Below are 19361 nucleotides of genomic sequence, written 5' to 3' on the forward strand. Positions count from 1 at the left end.
GATATAGTTGCAAAAAAATATTTCTTTTCAAAATTGAAACTATTGCAACAAGCATATTTAAGATCATTAAACAAATAATTAAGCATCACTTTAAATAGGCATTTAAAAATCAAATTAGAGGTAATAAATTATATGAATCACTGCTGCAATACTTAAAAGTGCATGAAATAATCCACCATTTTAAGCGATTTCGCGTTAATTGAGGATTTCGTTTTAAGTTCGAGCGTCATAAATCACATGCCAATCTTTTAAAAATAAATTTTATGACGAAACACTTACATTCTGAAAAAATATTCGAACATTCCACAGGAAGAAAAAAAAAATTCTGTTAGGCCTCAACGGCAACAATCGGATTCAATTATCTAATTTAGCAGACGATTCGACAGATCCAATCCATCCAAAAGGATTCCAAACTCACGTAATTTGAAGATGAGTCATTTAAAGGTGAATGTTCCAAGCGAGGATGAAAAAAAAGGGAAAGTGAACAAATTCAACACACCCTCTCACTGATTACGCATCTTGGAACTTAAGGGATGGCTCATTATTTACAGGGTGCCAAGGTCTTGGCGTTCTCTCGATGTCGTCTTAAGCCTACTCAAGGTAAAAGAACAAAAGAATCAACAAAGCAGTCCACGGTCAAGGCGTTGTTTCCTGAATCGTAGACAATGCCGGAATTAGAAAATTCTTCAAAAATCGACCTCCGCTCTATAATATTCTTTAAAAGGATTAGTAGGAGGACAGTATACGCAGTTATGCAACGGTGCCTCTTTAAGGTAAAAGATTATTTAGTCTTTAAGAATAACTTTACTGGTGGGCTAGCTGTAAATTGAGATAATTACATTCATAAAGAAACACCCGGTGTTATTTTGCACAATCTGTCAAAAGAGGTGTTCGTTCGAGCTCTCTTGTATGAGTAATGAGTTATGAGTAATGGTGATAAAGCAATAATTTGCTTTAATTCGAAAATTTTTCATCTTGATAAAAATAATTTCTGTTCACAAAAATAATTTTTTTTTTAGTATTCTTAAACGAAATTGTATCAATTTTATTTATACATTGTTGAAAGCTTGGCGAACACGTATTCTTTGGCCAAGGTTGAAAGTATATGTTTTGTAGCCGACGATACTGAATTGTAGAAAATGCTGGAATTAGAAGATTCTTCAAAAATCGATCTACACCCTATAATTTTCATTAAAAAGGTTAGTAGGATGACGGTTTAAGCAGTAATGCAACGGTGCCTATTTAAGATAAATTATTATTTAGTCTATAAGAATAACTTTTCTGGTGAGCTAGATGTAAATTGAGGTAATTACATTCATAAAGAAACACCAATCTGTCAAAGAGGTGTTCGTTCGAGCACTTTTGTATGAGTTATGAGCAATGATGATAAAGCAATAATTTATTTTAATTTGAAACTTTTTCATTTTGATGAACATAATTTTTACTCGCAAAAAGCATACTTTTTTTAGAATTCTTAAAAGGAATTGTATCAATTTTATTAGGAATTGTTATGTAAATTTTAAAGGAATTGTATATGTCTTACAGAAAACGATCCTGAATTGTAGACAATGCTGGAATTAGAAGATTCTTCAAAAATCGATCTACTTTCCATATTCGTTAAAAAGATTAGTAGGAGGATTGTATACGCAGTTATGCAATGGTGCATTTTTAAGGTAAATTATAATTTAGTTTTTAAGAATAACTTTTCTGGTGGGCTAGTTGTAAATTGAGGTAATTACATACTCAAAGAAACGCCTGGTGTTATTCTTCACAGATTTGTCTAATCGAAGTTTGTTTTAATACTGACATAGGAGTGAGTAATGTAGATGATTTACATTTTTTGAGTTGTAATTTATTTTTATTTGAACCTTATACACTTTGATGAAAATTATTTTTACTCATAATAAACATACAAGTAATTTTTGTCTTCACAAAGTGAATTGTGTGAACTTGGCAGAGGAAGTGTAACAATTGTTGAAAATGCCGTAATTTGATTTAGAAAATAGATTTTTGTTCTTTAATAGTCTTTAAAAAAAGATTAACACGAGGACGATAAACGCAAGTAACGATGCGCTTTTAAGGAAAAACATTATTTAATCCGTAAGAATAACTTTACATTGTTTGACTAGTTGCAAACCGCGGTAATTATATTCACAAAGATATACCCGGATTTATTTTTCTAAACCTGTCAAAGAGACAGGTTGTGAAAGCGTTCACATATGAGTATAAACAGGTTGTGTTTAACGCTCACATATGAGTAATGTTAACGATGACTGTTCTTTGAGCAGTAGTTTACTTTAATATGAAAGAATGCGCTTTCATTAAAATGATTTTTTCTTTCTTTAGCAAACATGATATTAATTTTAATATTCTCAAAGTGAAATGTATTAATTTAATAGCGGTATTGCAGAAACTAACTGTTTTATAGTGGGAATAAGTCCTGGTAAATCTCTTTATAAAACGTAACGAATGTAATATTTATGTAGGTAATACCGGAATTTGAAGATTCTTAAAAAATCGACCACTGCTCTATAATATTCTTTCAAAGGATTAATAGAAAAACAGTATGCTCAGTCATTCAACGGTGCCCCTTTAAAGTAAAATATTACTTATAAATCTGTACGAAAAACTGTACTGGTGAGCTAACTGTAAATTACGATAATTACATTCACAAAGAAACACTTGGTGTTATTTTTCCTAATATGTCAAATAGTCTCTTTCTATAACAGTACTCCTCAATGATAAGCCATAAGTAAACTATTGTTCATTTATAAGTTTAAGTAATATAATACTCTTTTTCTTTTTTATAACTACATGATAAGCCTAAATTTCGATGCCCTGTCTCAATACCGATAAAAAGCTCCTAATACTCCACCTCATATAATGTTACACTATTGCACCTTCAAAGCCATCTGGGACTGGGTTTATCCTCTGCCTCACTTTCTACACAGCCATCATGGTCCCTTTTAACGTGGCCCTATAAAGCAAAACCTCTGAGGACTATTTTTAGCATTGAAGTATATAAGCATATTTTTCTTCTTCTTTTTTGTAAATGAATTTTAAGTACAACAACTCCATGACACAACCCCACACCTATGTTCGGGCATCTATCGGTTTAAGATGATTATGGCAACAACAAAAAAAGCGTTTCCGGCAAAGGTATACAATTGCCCTTCCAACATTTTAAGGGCAAAGCACTCAAATTATGGAGTAGATACAGAACATGAGTGCTGAGGTGATTTTTCCGCAATAATTTTAATGTACAAATTGTGACAATTAAAGTTTACATTGAACCATGTGTAAAGCCTGAAGTTTATAAGCTTATATACATTTTTAAATTAATTTTAAGTGCAGCAGCTTGAGCACACAACCCAGCACGCCTAGCTCCTTAAGGGACATCTACCGGTTTAAAATAGTTGTAGTAAAAAAAATAATAAATAAATAAATAAATAAAAGTTTTTGGAAAAGTGTTCTTCCACCCTTCAAATAGTTTAAGTGCAAAACATTCAACTTGTAGTTCAAATGTTGTACCATAATGTATATAAATTGCATGAAGTGTATAAAAAACAAAGGGTATTATTGCGCGTGAAATATATGAAATCAAATGTTACACAGGATGTATATAAAGCATATTTTACGAGGTTTATTTTTTTTTAAGTACCACTATTTGTACGAGTCTAGACTCATACTAATAGTGGTGTATGCATCCAATGTGTATATCCGATTAGTATCCAATGAGCATATTGGATTATGAAGCTATCAAAAAGAAACTTAAAAATAATTCATTGACTGGCGAGGGCAGAGTAGAAACCTCCTTTATAGCAATTCAAAACGATATAGCCGGTAACAAAAGGTATTATTTCGCGTGAAATAAATGAAATTAAATGTTACACAGGATGTATAGAAAGCATATTTTAAAAGGTTTATTTTTTTGAGTACAACTATTCGTACGAGTCTAGACATAGACTCATACTAATAGCAGTGAAGTATCCAAGATATATCCAATATATAGTATCCATATTGGATTATAAAGCTATAAAAAAGAAACTTAAAAACAATTCACCGACTGGCGAGGGCAGAGCAGAAACCTCCTTTATAGCAATTTAAAACGATATAACCGGTAACAAAAGGTATTATTTCGCATAAAATATATGAAATTAAATGTTACACAGGATGTATTTAAAGCATATTTTAATAGGTTTATTTTTTTAAGTACCACTATTAGTACGAGTCTAGACATAGACTCATACTAATAGCGCTGTAAGTATCCAATATATATATATTGGATAAGTATCCAATGAGCGTATTGGATTATGAAGCGAACAAAAGGTTTAAAAATAGTTCACCAACTGGCGAGGGCAGGGTAGGCAATTTAAAACGATATAGGCGGCAACACAACAATATACTAAATATATATTTATCTATTTTGCCTTTTTTCACCATTCGAAAAATCGGTTAATGTCTTATAGATTTTCTTACGACCCTGTTGTTGAAAAATTAAATTAAACATAGACCACACATGTTGTTTATCCAGACGTAAAAACAGATTTAAATAAAATTTATCGCTGGCATTTTTGGATTGTAAGTAGTAAATGGCAATAAATAATTTTTTCAACTTTATTTCCCATGAGAGCAATCTTCGGTAAGGAATAAACATAACAGCAGGCGTTCTAGAGGTCAAATTTTTCTTGAAGTCGTTAAATTCCAAGATTTTTGCTGGATATGAGAGTCGTCCTACTGAACTCAATCATCGCTTCATGGCAATATTCAGGATTACTTATTTATTTATTTTTTCCAACTAAAACTAAAGCAAAAAATTGTTTGAGATATTTTACTGAGATTAAATCTACAGAGTGCTCCAACAAGAATGGAAAATTCAAACTTCGTATAATGAATAAATAAATGCGTAAAAATAATGTATATATTTTCTTTAAATTTAACATCGAATAGCATAGAGAAACAAAAAGTATAGAAAGAGGGCAATTATGCATGGTAATCGAAAAGCTGTTAGCACCGAATTCGGATTGAATACAGAATTAGAATCTTCAGTCCTCTTTTCTTAAAATCTCCCATTTGGATAACGTATGGGTGACATACTGAATTAGCCCTCTAAATCGCTATCTTATCTTATATTAACTTTTATTTTCTTGAAACTTTTAACCAAAGCAGTTCTTTCAATCTGCTCTCCAGAGCAATTTGAAAATGAGGTTAGTCATTGCACTAGGCTCTTTAATTTAAGCCTTAAAGAATATATTTAATCCTTTCTGGAGAATGTTAGACAATGTATCACACTGATATAGCCACATTTATGCTATATTCTAATTATCCCATTAAAAGAATGCAAATGTGCCAGAAGAGCCGTAGAATGTGTTTATCAAATGGTGTAATGCTTTGTCTACTGTATGATTACATAAAAGTTTTATTGCTGTTGAAACTTGATTTTTCTCCCCTTTTTAAAATATTCTGTGGCAATTTTTTTTTTTTACAGAATTTATTGGAATTTATAAAGTATATAATTTATAAATTCTTTGTTTTTTGTTGGAATTTATAAAGTGTACAATTAAATAAACAAATAAATAAGGAATATTCCCATCTTTTTGAGATATTCTTTAAATTGTTTTTCGATTATAAACGAAAGGAAATTTAGAAAACAATATGTACAGTAAACAAAACAAAAAATTGAAGAAAAAAAATAAGTAAAAAAAATAAAAAATAGAAATTTTCCCTTTTGTGAACTGGAATTAGCGAAGCAATAGTTTAAATAATAAAGAAATGAAGCAGGGATTTATTCTCTTGCTCGAATATTCTGCTTGCTGGTTTTCAATAATACACAAAATGAAAATTAGAAGACAATGAATTAAATAAACAAATAAATTAGGGATTTCCGACCAGGATTTCTCCTTAATTTGGGTCAGTTTCTATATTGCTTTTTAAAATAATCGAACTAAAGTTCTGAAGCAATTAGATATTTCTCCTCTAATTAGGGTTTTCTGTATGTTGTTTCAATTAAAACACGAATTAAAATTTGAAAGGCGATGTATTAAATAAGCAAATAAATTAATGATTTTAAATCAGGATTTCTCCTCTTTTTGCTACAGTTTCCATATTGTTTTTACAATAAATGAACTGAAATTCTGAAGCACTTTTGGAAACAGTTAAAGATTTCTTCTCAAGTTAGAACATTCTAACGCTGTTTTAGTTAAAACACGAATAATTTTGGAAGGCAATGAATTAAATAAACAAATAAATCATATATTTCTCCTCTTGTTAGAACACTCTGTATACTGTTTTAATTAAAACACGAATTAAAATTTGAAAAGCAACGAATAAAATAAACAAAACAATTCGGGACCTAGGATTTCTCCTCTTTTTGGGGAATTTTTCTTTTTTTGGTATTTACATTAAACGAGCTTAAATTTGGAAGGTAAGCAATGAATTAAATAAGCATACAAATGAGGGATTTTTTGTCCAATTTAGGCATTGCGCATGCTACTTTAATAAAAAAAAACAATTAAAACTCGAAAGGTAATGATTAAATAAATAAACAAATCAGAGATTTGCCTTCTGGTTAGGAAATTTTTCATGCAGTTTTTAAGTATTAAACGAATTGAAATTCGGATGACAATTATTTTAAATAAATAAGTCACAGATTTTATTTGTTTTTAGGACATTCTGAGCACTTTTCTTTTTAAATAAAAATGAATTAAAATTTAAAAGGTAATGAATCAGAGTATGTAAAAAATTAATTAGGCATTTCAAAGTAGGGATTTTTCCTGTTTTTACTGATATTCTGTAAACTGTTTTTCGATTAAAAACGAATTGAAATTTTAAAGACGCATTAACAAAGACACTAGGAATTTCTCTTCTAAACGGATTATTCCATAAAAAAGTTTTTTAATAAAAATAAATTCAAATTTTAAATGCAATTAATTAAAAATAAGGAATTAGGGATTTACAACTTGAAATTTCCCTTCTTATTCCAATGTGAGTCCAATTTTTTAAAAACGATTTGATTGATTATTTTAATGGAATTAAAATGAAAAATTTTATGCTGAACTCTTTAAAAACATAATAAATCAAACAAAGGGGTTTGTTAGATAAAAGAAGAAAAAAAAAAGAGATAAAAAAAATTCTGCAATAGACTTTTTCAATGGACAAAATTTACCAATAGAATTTTTACAAATAAAAAATTATGTTTTGAAGAAGGATATTTAAAACCATGTAGAAAGGTTGAGAATTAAGGATTAATTTAAGTAAGAGAAATGAATAAAAACAAATTCGATTAAAGACATTACGTAATATAAATCCGCAAGTAGGCCTAACGATTGAAAAAGAAAAGGAAAATCAGGCAAGTATATCATTTTGAAAACTTCCTATTTAAAAAAATACATTTTAACTTGAAGTTTACCTTTGCCTTTATTTTACAAATTAATTTAAAAACTATGTCATTTCCGCATGTTTCCCGTATCTTCGCGATTAAAAAAACAATAGTTCTTAATTAGCATTCTTTAATTAAGGGTATTAGAGAATGAAATTAAGAGTTATTTGCAGCTACATGACCCAATCACTTTTAATAAATGATAAACAGTACAAGTTTTGAACCAATTTGGAGGAAAGCGAATGCGTTATTTTGTGTATTTTATAGAACATTCTCATTTAATGAGTTTCTTCAATGAATGTCATGTAATTAGTGTGTTTTTAAAGACTCCAAATAGATATTCACTTTTGTACCAAGTTACAATATTTATGAGCCTGCTAATTAAAAGAACGAGTTAAAGTTTTCAATTGTATCATTTCTTAAAAAACATTTTTTAATGAAGAAATAATTCTCTGTGTCAGTAAACAGATGGTATTTTTTTAAAATTTCTTGTTGTAACAAAGGGCCTATATTTTTAAATTACGTTATGTAATATATAGAATTAAGACAATTAGGTTTTTCTATTAAAATAATTTGTTGCAAAATGATGTAAAATCGCGATGTTTCATCATCACCAATGAATGGCCTCAGCGGATAAGAGGCAATATTTTTTGAATTTGAACTGTTGAGAGGCAACACATTTTAAGTTTGAACGGGAGAGAGGCAACATATTTTGAGTTTGAGCGGGTGACAGGTAATAATTTTTGAGTTTGAGCCGGTAACAAGGTAGCATATTTTGAGTTTATGCGGGGGAGAGGCAACATTTTTTGAGTTTGTGTGGGAAAGATTCAACATATTTTGAGTTTAAGCTGGTTCGAGGCAACATATTTTGAGTTTAAGCGGTTTCAAGGCAGCATATTTTGAGTTTGAGCTGGTGAGATTCAATATATTTTGAGTTTTAGCGGGCGAGAGGCAACATATTTTGAGTTTGTGCGTATGAGAGACAACATTGTCTGTGTTTGAGCGGATGAGAGGGCCCATTTTTTTTGAGTTTGAGTGGGTGAGAGGCAACATATTTTTAATTTTAAGTCACATCCGAGGCCTATTAGTCCTAGATCATAATCAGGTCCTTTTGGTTTTGTGACAGTAAGTAATTGATACAATGGTAATAGGTATTCAAACCTAATATATGTTCTGCAATCGCGGTGGTTCAGGGGATAGAGTATTCGCCTCTCAATGTGGCAACCCAGGTTCGAATTCCATCGGTGGTATGTTGATACGAATTCTGCTAGCGGCTCGCAACGAGCACATTGCTGGTGTAAAATATTCTCAGTGGTATCCGGATCATGGGTTAGTATTCCTTTGCCATCGGGATAACCATGCGAGGTTATCGAGGTTTTCCTCTCCATGTAACGTAACTGCTTGTTAGTTTCATCAAAAAGTTTTCCACGAAGGCTAGTTTGTCCCAATAGTTGAGTTCCCTTGTGTTCTGAATTGGGTTCAAAATTACAAGGCTACAGAGTTGAACATTGGTAGTCTTACACTCAAAACTGATTCGGCTGTTCAACGACGGTAATAATATAAAATAAAATATATGCACTGTGGTAATTCGACTTTCTTACGGCCCATCGAAACGTATTAGTACCAACCATCTTTTCTTAGTAAAACGACCACATTTTTCTTATCTTTCTCAATGCCTTCTCACGACACAGAAAATGCAGGAAATGTTAACTAAAGCTATTTTCGTTTCTATTTTTAAAATTTATATTCCCTTGAAGTATCTGTAAGGAATTATTTCCGCTAAGTGACACATCTGCATCGGGGTTTGAAACTAAAAAATAAGTAAGGCAAAAATCAGCAAGGTTGCTGGATGTCAAGGTCAGCAAGCATCCCTACATGTGACGTGACTTAGAGTTGGAATATAATTATTCCATCCAATGCACCACTGACGGACGCGGAACTCGTACAGTGACACACGACAGAAGGTCACAAATCTCGTTTTCCTTATTGAGGGAAAAATTATCGCAGAAGTATGCGATTAGAGCGATAACATAATTTTTAAGCTTTTTTTTATTTCAAGGTATGCCGGAAGTATGCTTCCTGATTTAACAAAGAGGTATTATATCACAAGTCTAATATTAGGGCTAATTGGCATATTTTTTTTAAATTTGGTTTTACTAGGGGTCTCTGCCATCTGCTCGCCAACTCTCACAATTACTACGCAATGCTATTTGTTTCTAGGTGATAAATATATTGTTCACCATCATTTTTCTGGTGCTACAGCCCTTGTAGAACTATAGCCTCCTTTATAATTGTCCACCATTCTTTTTTGTTGATTGCGTTGGTAACTTTGGGTAATTCCAGGTCATATTCAAATTGTTCTTTCCATTTAGTTCTAGATCTTCCTCTAGAGCAGAGTTTCTTCAACTGTTGGTCGAGAGCAGCGATGGCTCAGGGGATAGAGCGTTCGCCTTCCAATGAGGCGAATCGGGTTCGAATCCCAGTCGATACGAATTCCGCATTCGGCTTGCACCGACCACAGTTCTGATGTGAAATATCCTCAGTGGTATTGGGACCATGGGTTAAAGTCCCCTTGCCGTTAGGCTAACCGTGGGAGGTTCTCCTGGTCTTCCTCTACATGTAACGCAAATGCGGGTTAACTCCATCAAAAAGTCCTACACGAAGGCAAATTTCTCCCAATACTCGATCCAGGAGTGGCTGGAAAATTGGGTCGGCTGTTGCGACAATTATAATATAAAATTAAAAAACTGTAGCTCACGATCCCAATTGGGGTCGCGTGACCAGCTAGGGTCGCCAAACATTTCATCAATTTTTATATGTCTTAGGCTTATTACAATAGTTTTACAATTATCAAATACTTTTTACGAGGAATTTCAATTTCTAAGACTGCCATAGAATTTTTTACCTTTTTTTACGACATATTTGGATGAAACGACATTTTGGTTTTAAACCACTATAAAAGTATCGATTGTATATAAAGAATATTGAATAAGTGCTTCGTCCTGCGGTGTCGACTATTTTTCCAAGAGTTTTTAATAAAAGAAATGAAAAAAAAACACTTTTTCTATTGATACTTAATCTTTGCATATGTGCTGTTAGAAGTTCTCAGCAAGGACCTTCGAAGTGGCTACAGTTAATGAACCCCAGTAGTTGAATTTATTTTCATTATTCGGTTATGTTAAGTCTGTTTCTTCACATTATTCTATGTTTAAAAATTAAAGCTAATGACCTAAAAATGTAATAATATTACAGAAAAAGTGAAGAAATAAATAATTTTTCTTACGCTTTTGTCAGATTTGCCCGATTCTTACAGGGAATCACAAAAGTTTCGTAAATATCATAGGGTCTCCACACCATAAAGTTTAATGCTCAAGATTTTGACACATTATGTCAAAATCCAGTCTAGATAAGGTAATAAGCCTAAGCCTGGACACGTTCCCAGCAGATCACTGAAGTCAAACATCACTGGCTACAGTCAGCGTGCGGGTGGGTGTCTACTTGGATTAGTCTGAGTAAGGACCGAGGGTGTGCTGTATTGGTCTTTGTTAAACTGTTCTACCGAAAAGTGCTCGACTTCGCCTGCAGGTCGTTGGGCTACCGAAGCAGGGATGACATCCCTTCTGCAGAGGTTCAAAATTGTGATGGCATGTCTTCATATCATCCTCAGGAATATTTCCCTAATCGTCGCCAATAGCCCATTGTGCAACTGTAGTGCGACGTAAATGAACTACAACAACTACTGTCCTTGAACAGCAGAGCAAATTTTGAGTTTAAGACAAATAATGTGTTTGAAAACAAGGAATTGCTAGGTATATTAATAATAATATAATGAAATTTAATAATAATATAATGTAATTTATAGACACCGAGTAGTAATGTAATTTCACTAACTAAAACTTATTTACACAGCGATACATTTACTAAATATTTGAAAGCTATGGAAATCTTTAAAAAATTTTAAATATCACATTTAATTATGCTTTGTAAAATTTTAAATCAAAGATTTCTTTAAAAAAAAAAACATTAATTTTTTCTAATTTTTTCTAATGATTGCCAATATTTTTTTAAAAAAAATCAGTTGATTTGAATCATGATTTTAGTTGTAATTTAAATAAACGAACCCTGAGAAATAGTGCGAAAAGTTAGTTCCTTAAAATGATTTATAATTTTGTAGTCATTTTAAATTGCAGGTATATAATAATTTATTCTTTGTGTTAAGGAAGATTGTAAATCTAAATTATTGCAAAAAAAAAAAATTAAAAAAAAAAAAATCGAGTTTGCATAATTACTCAAACATTAGTCTAAATTTGAATAAATGCTCAAAAACAGTCTTTAACTTGTACGAGTGGTTAAAGTTCTTTTTAATTCGCACAATTCGGTCAAAATTTAGTCTCAATTTATATTAGTAAATAAAAGTTAATTCGATTTTTAATAAATGTTCAAATATTAATCCAAATTAACGAAATGACATTAGTGTAGTCAATGATGACGCTTTTATTTCATCAATAAAAATAAATAAATAAAATTGATAGTGTGTAGTTCTAGGTAGATAAACGATGTAAATTGATTGTAAATAAATTAATACTTACGAATAATTAATATCGAAAAAAATAATTCTGATGAGAATTTATAGAACTGTTGTAAAAATGAACTGTAGACATAAAAAAATCTTATTGAATAAAATGAACGAAATTGTTCGAAAGCTCATACGAGATGATACTTTAAAGAGAAAATTATTTTAAGAAAAAAATCAGAAACTAAAACTTTACTGCCTTCCAAGAATAAATACTTAGTAAACACATGATTCATGGTAAATCGAACAAATTAAAAGAAAGCTTGGGTGATTGACAATGAAAGCATGAGTTAACAACTAAAAGAAGACCAAAATCGTATTCAGGTACTGTTTTGTTCGCTGACCTGTAACGGTTGAAGGTGGACTTTTATCTTATATTGACAGTTTGAAAATGATTGGTTTTATCAAGTGTTTATTTTACAAACCACGTATAGCTAACCCATTAGTACCCAGAGCCTTTTTTGAAGATTTTTTCCCACATAATTTTGATGTAAATTATCTGTAAGTCTTTTTTTCCCCTATGAACTGTAGCAACAGCAGGACGTATGAAGCTTTATGTATTTTTTTTTTAATTTCAAAATTAAACGTCGGTACTTACAATCAAAATATCTTTCAAATTTGCTATAATCTTAGTGAAGTGCTCAATTGGAGAATCTTCCTGTCCCAGTTGAATCATACTATAGTGCAATCAAGTTTAAGATGGTATAATTTGCGTGACAATATGGTACAACTGGCATTATTTTATGGCATTATTTTTACAATGAATTTTCACAATATTGTGATTCTACTGTGCAGTTTTATGCTGTAAAAAGTATTAATTTTAGTTATTTATTAAATAATTTGTTCGCAGTAAATTTTTAGCTAATATAATTGTTGGTAAACCTTTTTTTATATTCAAGGAAAAAAATAATTCTTAAGCAATTTGAACAAAAATGTACTTTTACAGTATTTAATTCAAAATTTCATACATATTTTTTGGACATTTCAGTATGCCTCAACTCATCTTACCATTTTGTTTAAACTTTTTAAGAGAACGGATTTCTTTTAATTTCAGTTGATTTCACGACGTTTACTATTAATGAGCAAAAATATCATTGAAAAATTGTGAATCGGGGAGATAAAGGGTTGATATTTATAGAAATATTTAATATTTGTATTTAATTAATAATATTTAATTATTTAAAATTATTAAATGTTATAAATTTAATTAAAATTTTTTTATTTGCCTACCAAGATCTTAAAATTCGAACTAAACGTTAATAAAATTCAAAAACAAGAACGTTCATTCATTTTAAATTTAATTTCGATTTATAAACCAAGATTTTAAAAATCGAAATTAATAGCATTAAAATTCTCAAATATTCCAAATTCATCGTCACTTCGATTTATTTATCAAGAATCAAGATTTTAAATTTCGAATTTAAAATTATTTTATTTCGAAATTAAGATTGCGAAGTCAGCATCATTTAATTTTTCATTCATCTACATAGATTTTAACATTCGAATTTTAAGTTACTATTTAAATTTGAAAATAAGATTGATAAGTCATTATCGCTTAAATTTCTTTTTGTTTACCAAGATTTAAAAGTTCGAATTGAAAGCTATTTAAATTCAAAAATAAGATTGCTAATTCATCATCATTTCATTTTTTATTCGTTTATCAAGATTTTGGAGTTTGAATAGCAATTATTTAAAGTCGAAAATGAGATTTCTAAGTCATCCATCCCCACATAGGAGTCGCAGGTGTTTCTTTCTTTTCTTTTCTTTTTTCTTTTTTTGAGGAAGAGAGGAGGAAGCAATTAACAAACATAGTCAAAGTAATTTTCTAAATTTCTCTCATGAACTTTTTTTTTAACTCTGCTAAATATCTGCAAAAATATAAATCTCTTTCCAGTTTTTTTCCTTAATCCTTTGACGCAGATGGGACATCGGTGCCCCTTTTATATATTTTCTCTGACTTTCTAAATACAAGCAAAAATATATTTTGGTATTTTTTAATTATAAAAAACAGTTTAGTAGCTACTAGAGAAATCTTTTAGAATATCGGAATTATATTTGTGCTAAAATATACAATCTAAAAAAAAGTAGGGGAGAGTCGTGTAGCCCCGTCCACTGAAGGAGTATTGCTTATATTTCTGTATAATATTGAGTAATAATCAATATTTTTGCATGTTTCTATTGTTTTACCATCTAATTAAATAATGCAAAAAGAATAGTTTAACTTAAAAGAATGGAAATTCAAAAAAACATGTTTTTCAGCTCTTTTCAAAATGTGTCGGGTAGCCCCGCCCAGTTGCAAAAATTATGTTTTTTGACTGTTTTTTCAGGTGTAAATGAAAATGACCAATGTATTGACAATAGATAAACCTCATTTATCATTTTTATCACAAAATTATTTTATTTATTACATATTTATATACTTTTAGTGAATTCTATCATTTAATAACAATAATTTAATAACAACAATATTTGTTGTTAAAAATGCATATAACATTCAAATTTGAAGCAATAAAATAATAATCTTTGCAACCGCATATTTATGGACGAAATAAAATTGGGCGGTGATACCCGACATTCATGTCAGCGGGGCTACCCGAAATCCAATTTTTTTGTAAATTTGTAATTACTCGAGCAATTTTTAACATATAAACTTTCTTCTTCATGCATATTAAACTTAAGACTAGTACATACTTTAATGCTGTATGTATAGAAAGAATTATTTTTTTAGTATTAAAATGAAGTTTAATCGAAACATTCAACCAATTTTTCTTAATTTCATGACTACTGTACTCAACATATTTTTAAAATTAATTTTTACCATGTTAACAGTTGCATAAATACTTGAAACTTTGAAAATAATTTTTTTTTAATACAACAATTAATGTCCGATGGCCCATTGACTTGAAAAAATATTCTATACATATGAAATTGACTGTGGGCGGGGCTATCCGACTCTCCCCTAATTTGTAAAATGTTTTTTTTATTCATATTCAAAAGTTAATAAACAATTTATTCCAAATTTAAGGAAATTTCATTGATGAATTCTCTTAGATCTAAATAACTGCAAATAAGTGTAATTTGAAAAATTATTGTTTGGAAGATTTTACCTTAAGCGCAGTAAAAGACATTAGTGTTTCATGCTATATTTCATAACCATAAATTATTAAAAAGACAATTAATAAATATAAATATTAAAATAATAATAAACTATTAAAAGGTATTAATTATGGTTATTTCATAACCGAAAATTAATAAATATAATATTTTTCACTTGTTTTGACCTAAATAAATACAAAATAATGAAAAAAGTATGAAAAATATGTTCAATAAAAATTCTGCTTCAAAATTTAATGAATTTAAATCGATAATGATTTATAAAAATTTTCTTCGTTAAATATTGAGGGTGGCATTTATAAAATTATAGTTATTAAGGTGGACATATACCCACTATATATATCGAACGGCGCATATGCGTCACCACTTAAATTCTGTATTGCTCACACCAAGATTACATAACCTTGAAATGAATATTATTAAGTGATCATTACTTAAATTCTGATTCGTTTACCAAGATAAAAAAAAACTCAACTTTGAAATTAGTATTAGTATTTAAATTATAATTTCCTTACCAAGATTCAAAATTCTAAATCATCATCATTTAAGAGTAATTAACCTTTAGATTATGATAATAATACAAGCCTTAATAGACTCTAAGGTCAAATGAATGCTAACAGTCTTCATTTAATTCTGTCTAATTATTCGCAAAAAAAGAACTCAGAGCGAATCATTGCCTCCAAAAGTAGAAAGCAATGAATATGAACACCGTAGTTATTAGCAATGGAGTAACCATAAGGAATTAACGAACTCATCCGGAACTAACGAAGTATGCATACAAAACAAAGTCGAAACAGGCGATGGAAAAATCGAGCCAGCTGGTCCTAAACTCATCAAAGTAAACTACAATCAATTGTTTCATTTTGGTTTCAGAGATTAGCGAGTAGTTGTCACACAATGTAATTGCAAAGGACAAAAGGTCAAGCAATCTGAATTTGTTGCTGCGACTGAATGATTTGTTGATGATTTTACCAGGTCATTTAAATTCTTAGTTTTTAAAAAGCTTTTTAACATTCGGATGTAACCTCACGTGATATTTTCACCTAGAAATTATATTGTTTTGGTGCAATTTATTTTCTGTACCAATTGTCACTGAAATAAGAAGAAAAACGATGAATATATTTTCTGTATACTTTGATTAATGTACTAAAATTCAGTGTACATGTTGCTTACTTTTATTTTTTATTTAATGAGTTTCTTTTTCAGTTTCTTCAGAATATGGCTATATAACAAAGGTTAACCATGTGTTCCAATTTAAGGAATTTGATAGATATGTCTGCCAAAGAAAAAATGAAGAAAAAGAAGTTTAAAAACGGAAACATCACAACAACAATGGAAAAGTTTGGGAAAGGAACATCAAAACAGGTGAGGTTAAAAAAACATCTGGTGAAGAAAGACCAAAACTGAGAATAGAATAAGAAGTTTGCAAAAGTTGCATCAATGCTTAAAAGAAATGAATTAGAAAGTGAAGCGTGAATCTATGGAAAGATAAATTAGGTAGTAAAGGTGTCTGGAACTGGATGCAGATTTTTTGGGCTCCTTGCACAATGTGCTTATCCAAAGTTTAAAAGTTCGAAGACCCAGAGATCACTGGAAACTCATTTATCGAAATATATCACCAGTGGGTAGATCAAACTTGTTGAAATAAGTTTGACTAATCATTAGGATCTTCCCTTGTATTACGCTTTTTCCTAACTCATCATAATGTAAAAATTAAAGTTCAAGGTAATGGTATCTTTCTTGAGGAGTAACATACCTTGTGTATTACTTGTTAAATCTTTATTTAAGGAGAAGGATGTATATAACTAAACTTGTTGCTGTTTCTTTATTTTAATGATATGCACAATACCCAGGATATTACAAATCGGTTCATGACGCAACCGCATAATGTATAAATAAATACCTCGGATGTTGTAATATCATTGCTAGTGTTCGTATTATTGTTTACTACGTCAAGTTGCGGTGTGCTATCTTGTTTACTTTTTAAAGATGTTGTAAGTTCTTAGGGAACTCTGTGCTTCTGCACGTATCTGTTCTTTTCCTTCGCACTCATTTGTAAACAGTCATCTTCATATTTAGTTCGAAATAAATTATTCTTGAAACTGCAAGCAGGTCTCCTTATTTCTTCCTCACCCCTGTACTTAAATAACCCTGCATCCAACCCAAGAAATCATTCCTCAGGACAAGCGTAAGGATAGGGAAAATAAGCGTATTGAAGATAAAGTGTTTCGAAGATTAAGTGAATATAAAGACCACTGAAATTAAGAAAAAAGGTCACCATACATGTATGAAGTAGAAGAAGCTGAGAAGATCTATAAAAAAGAAAGCCTTCATCAGTTCTTGAAGTAAATACAATAAAATATCATATCTAGACCTAAAACCTCTTTCAAAATTAAAAGTAAAAATAATATCAACTTAAAAAGAAAAATTTATATGTCTCATGAAAGGGACTTCTTAACAATATCATTTACTGTTCTTTCTTTAGCCAACAAGCTGTAACTTGCAATTTATTTTTTTCACTGGCAAAATACAAGTCGAGATTACATAATTGCTCATTTACATTGGTACGATTTACTATTTAAAAAAAAAGGTTAAGAAAGAGCTGAATGTTTTGAAACATTTAAGATAATGAGACTAGTAATTTATTTCACGTTTTACGACTTTCCGTTTTATTCATTCTGGAAGAAATCAGTAACATAAAAGTTTTACTTGAAGCAAAATAATTATATATGTACTAAACAAGTATTAGTGGTTGGCATTTAAGTTTTGATCGCATTTTGCGAGTAGTATGGTACGGGTAATTCTCATACAGCCTTAAATGAATCGTAAAAAAATTTAAAATGATAAAGGGTGCATTATTGATAAAAGTGAAATTTCTCCAGGGCTGTTGAAACCGGTGGGATCTAGTTCAATTCTATTAGTAATATTTATGTGTCCTAGTTATACTTTCATCCTTTTGCATATTGTCTACTTATAATTGAATGCGTTTTTCTTAACAATTAAAGGGTTCATTTATGTATAAGTCACATTTTATCTCGTTGGATTAACCGTGGATTTTAAGAGAGGACGGAAAGCTAAATTTAGAACAATTCTGAGTTTTTATTTTTGTAACAATGCTTAGAAAATATTGTATAATGAATAGTAGTGTAAAATGTGTAAAAATTTCCCTAAATTTTATGTTCAATCAAATTTACATAGGTGAGAAATTATTTTTTAACATGTGGTGATGAATAATTTTTATGTTTAGTTTGTGATTTTTTTAAAAATTATTTCGATAAAAATTCACTGTTGAAAACTAAGTAAGTAACGCACTAATTATTAATTGCAATTCCATAATAGAAAGCCCTTACTTAGTCTGCAACATATAAAAATGTGTTGTATTTTAACTGCAAGCTTTTATTAATTTTATTTCGTATTTATGAAGGTAAAATCGTGCAATCTGAATTTACTCCATGATCCGACTAGCTAGATCACTTAAATCACTACACACAACCGTTTCATGACTGTTCATAGCAGAATTCATTGCCATATTATCAACATAGAAAATTTATCGTCAATTGAAATTTTGACCATATTCAGACAAGATAGAATGCTCACATTTTAACTTTGGTTCTGTGCTGGATGGTGAAATTTAAATTATTTTTTGACTTCGAAAAGCAAAATTTATATCTCTATCAAAATTTATGTCTGTAGTTTATTCCCAAATGGAATTTATCGGAAATCTAAATTTCGTTCCGATAAATGGTACATGCTAAATATATTTCCAATAGAAAGTTTGACCATATTCAGACAAGAAGGAATGCTCAAATTTTAACTGGGTTTCTTTGCAGCATGGCAATTAAAGGTTAAAGTATTTTTTGACTTCTCAGAGCAGAATTTATGCCTCTAGTTTATTCACAAATGGAATTTATCACAGATCGAAATTTCGATTCGTTGAATGGTGCTAACTAAATTTGCTTACAATAAAAATTTTGAACATATTTAGACAAGATAAAATGCTCACATTTTAACAGGCCCTCTGTGTTGGATGACAAAATTCAAATCATTTTCTGACTACCAAAGGCAAAATTTATGTGGCCAGTTTATTTCCAATTGGGTTTCATCACGAACCAAAATTTTTATTTGATAAAATGGTGCTAGCTAAATTTATTTCAAATTGAAATTTCGACCACTTTCAGAAAGGGGGCATAAAGGAAGAAAACAAAATTATGAATAATATATATATATAGCTCAATAAATAAATACAAAAAGGACAAAAATAAAACGCAGGGCATATTTCTTATGTAATAAACTTCT

General features: G+C 30.0%; 1 long non-coding RNA gene across 1 annotated transcript; it reads left to right on the forward strand.

Annotated features, from left to right (window-relative positions):
- Positions 1-700: 700 nt before the first annotated feature.
- On the forward strand, positions 701-17173 carry LOC122269186 (uncharacterized). The gene is made up of 3 exons (XR_006225036.2): positions 701-773; positions 1546-1673; positions 16272-17173. It is a non-coding gene; the product is annotated as an uncharacterized lncRNA (long non-coding RNA).
- The last annotated feature ends 2188 nt before the right edge of the window (positions 17174-19361 follow it).

This window comes from Parasteatoda tepidariorum, chromosome 3 (assembly GCF_043381705.1).
Source record: "Parasteatoda tepidariorum isolate YZ-2023 chromosome 3, CAS_Ptep_4.0, whole genome shotgun sequence".
Taxonomy (NCBI): domain Eukaryota; kingdom Metazoa; phylum Arthropoda; class Arachnida; order Araneae; family Theridiidae; genus Parasteatoda; species Parasteatoda tepidariorum.